We start from the raw sequence: 4,793 nt of genomic DNA on the forward strand, positions 1-4,793 counted from the left end.
AAGCTCTGTCTCGTCTTTTCCCAGCGCCGGTCATGCTAGAAACCAATTAAAAGCTGCAATTTTTCCACCATGATGTTAGAAATATAATGACAATACCAATGACAATAGAGTCAAATAAAAATTGGATAATGACAAACCATAACAAATATTAAAAGTTGTTGATTTATAACAGTTAATGATAGAAATCAAATCTGCAAATATATTACAGACACAAACATTAACCAAGTATTGACATATAGTAAGTACCTAACACTATTAAAAATGAAACAAATGAAAAAGCATTCAATATTGCCAACTAAATATCTAAGGATTAATCAGACCTAGTTTTACAACTGGTAAAGATAGAGAAGAAAAAATGAAAGTAGAATTTGGAAAATAAAAGAAAGGAAGAGAAAATGTAATACAAATGATCCTATTAAAGAGTCAACGGAAATTACTAGAATTAGAAAAATGTAACAGAAAAGAATAAACTAGAAAAAATAAAGAGAGCAAAATCAGGGAAAGAAAAAATTAAGAAGGGCCTCACGGTTCCGGGAAAATGGCGAAAGTCTCAGAGTTGTACGATGTCACTTGGGAAGAAATGAGAGATAAAAGGAGAAAATGGAGAGAAGAAAACTCAAGAAATAGTGAACAAATTGTGGAAGTTGGAGAAGAAATAATTAATGAGTATGCATCTAAGCTTGGAGATGATATTTGGATTATATATGAGCAGGTGATGATTGCAGCCCTGGACTATGGTTGGGATGACCTGGCATTGTTTTGTCTCCAGGAGTTGAGAAGACAGTTCCCTGGCAGCCACAGAGTCAAGCGATTAACAGGCATGAGATTTGAAGCCATGGAAAGGTATGATGATGCTATACAGCTGTATGATCGAATTTTGCAGGAAGATCCAACTAACACTGCTGCAAGAAAGCATAAGATTGCCATTCGTAAAGCCCAGGGGAAGAATGTGGAGGCCATTCGGGAGCTGAACGAGTATCTGGAGCAGTTTGTTGGTGACCAGGAAGCCTGGCATGAGCTCACAGAACTCTATATCAATGAGCATGACTATGCAAAAGCAGCCTTCTGCCTGGAGGAGCTCATGATGACAAATCCCCACAACCACCTGTATTGCCAGCAGTATGCGGAGGTTAAATATACTCAAGGCAGACTTGAAAACCTGGAACTTTCAAGGAAGTATTTTGCACAGGCATTGAAATTGAACAACAGGAACATGAGAGCTTTGTTTGGGCTTTACATGTCTGCGAGTCACATTGCGTCTAATCCAAAAGCAAGTGCAAAAATGAAGAAGGACAACATGAAGTGTGCGAGCTGGGCAGCTAGTCAGATCAACAGAGCCTACCAGTTTGCAGGTCGAAGTAAGAAGGAATCCAGATACTCTCTGAAGGCCGTTGAAGACATGTTGGAAACTTTACAGATCACCCAGTCATAGGCATCGCAGATCTGACGCTGACGTCACCGCTGCACAGTGGAACCTCCTGCCCTGTTACTTACTAAATGCCAAGTACTGTTTGTACTCTTAAGCTCTGTGAACAGGGCAGTTGTAAAGAGTGTGTTCATATAACCCTAAAATGCCTTTCACTGCTAAGCAAGAAAGTGGGGTAGTCCAAGGAGGATGATGTGAGATCTACAGTCGTTCACTGCTCTTTTCTATCACAGAATATTGTAACTGCTCTTAGCCTCACCCTCACCTTGTTAAATAAACTACTGATGTGGTGAACTTACAAAAAAAATAAGGAGAAACAAAAGAAACAAAAGATCCCAAACCTTCCGAAAATATTCCAAAAAATATTCTTCCATGATTTTCTTTCTCTTTCTTCTTTCTTTCTTTCTTTCTTTCTTTCTTTCTTTCTTTCTTTCTTTCTTTCCTTTCTTTTTCTTTTTTCTTTCTTTCTTTCTTTTCTTTTTCTTTCTTTTGGAACTGGGGATTGAACTCAGGCAAGTACTTATTCTACTGAGCCGTCTCCCTGGCCCCTCTTTCATGGTTTTCAGTGAGTAATTTCTTTTCAAGGCCTGCATGATTGGAATTCACCACATATGGAAAAGGGCTAATGAGTCACTACTGAGATGGGTTTTATTTCTACAGATATACTTTGGTGCATGAGTGATGAATCCTGCCCTTCCTTTCCGCATGGGCATGGTTCGTCAATGGTGTCTTTCCTAAGGCTACAGTTTCTCTAGCACTTCTCAGTTTCCATGGCCCTTTGTATACCTCAGGCCATAGATTTACCCACAGGGCTTTTTTGCCTGTATTGAGGAGGCTCCCTCTCTCTTCTAGAGTCCCCCTTGTCCACATGCAGGATCTGGAAATCCATAAAGCTTAAATGTAATTTTGATCATGTTGGAAGATGGGTAAAGCAAACAGACTTGCACTGGTTTCAGGCAGGAGGGCATGAAGGGTTAGGCAATTCATGGACTTGGTGACATGGTTTTAAACCTAACCCCTCTAAAAGCTACACATAACTGACTTGGCTTTTCACCTTGAAGTATAGACCGCCCCCCCCATAATCTTCTTGGTCTGAGCTTAATCTTTTCAGGAGGTCTATGTCTAGCCATATCCTCTCTGAAGCTAATGATTGTGACTATCTGCCACCCCATGACCATAGTTGTTCTGTTCCTGAATATTCCCAAAATGTTTCCTGATTAAATTAAAAACTCTCAGACATGGTGAGGGATTGACTGAATTTCTCCTCCAGGTCTAGCCTGCCATCTAGGAGGAGTTACTTTGGTGGTTAAATCCCACAATCCTTTTTGCAGTTTACAATGAAAGCAGGCATTCTGTAGGGCTGGAATTTCCCGCCCATTCCAAGATTTCTCCTGGGAGCTGCTAACCTTCTCCATTCTTCTCTCACATGAGCAGACTGGGCCCTTTCCCTGGGAGTTGGTGCCATATTTTCCGACTGCCCCATTTCCCCCCTGCTTTTTGCTCCATTACTTTGCTTTCTCTGTAGATTCTAGTATTCCTTTCAGCCACATCCAGTTACCAGAGAGTTACTTCCTTTCTTCTTCATGAAGTTGTTACTTTTTAGATTCTTGGTTCCAGTTCCAGAGAAGATGCATTTTGCTGCAGATCACTTCTCTGACATTTTCAATCCTTACTTTTGCCTTTAGAATTTTATTATTGCTCTGTAGTTCTTATTTTGTAGTATTAGCATCCACTTAATGTTTGTTAAACACAAAGACAATATGATCACTGTTTGTTTTTAAAGAAAATGTTTTAATGGTGATTGTGTTCAAACTTCACATGTATTATTCTCAAATTTTTAAACATTAAACAGAATAAACAAACATTTTAAGACTTTACTCTGTCTGAATGTACTCTCTATTCAGCCAATTCAGGAGAATCATCTACATGCAATTAAACAAAGCAATTGCTACCTGACTAATTAGAGGAAGCACATACTGAAGTGAAACAAACTTCATAAAATAGGTGCCCCAGTTTAATCAGCTTAAAGAACTCATCCAAAATCTTTGCTAATTTTATCATTATCTAGCTTTGCAATCTACATTATTTTGATACTGTAATAAAAGCAGTCTCTCAGGAGTTGAAGTTCATTAAAACTTCTAAGTTTTTATTCAGCCAGTTAAAAATGTTTCTCAACATCAGATTTCTGTTAATTTACAAAACAGTATTATCACAAAGTAAGCATTCTCGTTAGGGAAAAAAAAACAGTTCAATGAGGCTAGAAAATTGTTCACAAACTTTGAATTGATCAAAGGTATATAGGTAACTAGAGAGATAAAAATAAAGAAATTAAAAGAAACCAATATAAAGTAGTGTTTGATTGGTAATCATGTTTGAGAAAGTTTCATGAATCCTAATATTGAGCGATTAACTGAAGTAAGTAGCTGTATTTCTTTTCTCTGTGTTTCTACATGTTTGCTAAACTATCATTTCCATACTGACCTGAAGATCCGAATGTCCTCAGGCTACTGATGCCATTGCACGTACCCTGGACCATGATTCTTTAGTGGTGTCCCTCAAATCTCATACTGGCTTCCTCTCAACACTATCCTGCAACTGTGGCTCCAGGAACACTGCATGAGGGTGTTCACCTTCCTAGGGCATTAACGTGAAGATCGTCCTAACACAGGCTGTCTTCTGTTTTGTTCATGAGGCATTTTCCTTCCAGGCAAAGATAAGGCCCTAGCTATTTGTTTCATGAATTTTATGGTTTATTAAGCAAATATTCGTAAGTATCCACATTCTAGTTAATCCTGTGGTAAGCCCTGAGAGATAATGGTGAACAAGACACCAACCAAGTTCTAAGGGAGGTTAGAAAGGCAAATATATGGAAGGAGACATTTTAAGTTAGAGTAAAAGAATCCCAACAGTAGGGGCTGGCATGTAAACCTTTGGGAGCAAAAATGACAGACAGATACTCTAATCACCTACATCAGACCACTTTCTCAAGTGTAGAATAGAGAATTAGAACAGAAAGAAAGTTCCACTTTTTTAAAAAATAGGAAAGATGAAAATATTCCAATGCCATTACAGTCTTGTGACTGCTTTTTATAACTGAAGCTTTGAAAATTATTTAAATTTCAAACTGCAGAAGTTCTGGAATTTAAAAACAGGGAGAGGCATATAAGAAAATAGTGAGGAGGGAAAGATAATGAAGATCCATAATTGTGACTGGCAAAATAAATCCTAAGCAGGTCTGGGGAGACTCTTCTTGCATAGGAAAGGATAAGCAATAGTATTAGGTGAAATTGCATAAATGAGTGGGGATCAGCAGAGAACACGATTAGGGTGACTCAACATGAAATGTTTCTCTACATTAGCAGCCAAA

At 38.3% G+C, this 4,793-nt stretch overlaps 1 pseudogene; it reads left to right on the forward strand.

Moving 5' to 3' along the window:
* Window positions 1-525: 525 nt before the first annotated feature.
* LOC101585893 lies at window positions 526-1,622 on the forward strand (annotated as a pseudogene).
* The last annotated feature ends 3,171 nt before the right edge of the window (window positions 1,623-4,793 follow it).

This window comes from Octodon degus, unplaced genomic scaffold (genome assembly GCF_000260255.1).
Source record: "Octodon degus isolate 3935 unplaced genomic scaffold, OctDeg1.0 scaffold00006, whole genome shotgun sequence".
Taxonomy (NCBI): Eukaryota; Metazoa; Chordata; class Mammalia; order Rodentia; family Octodontidae; genus Octodon; species Octodon degus.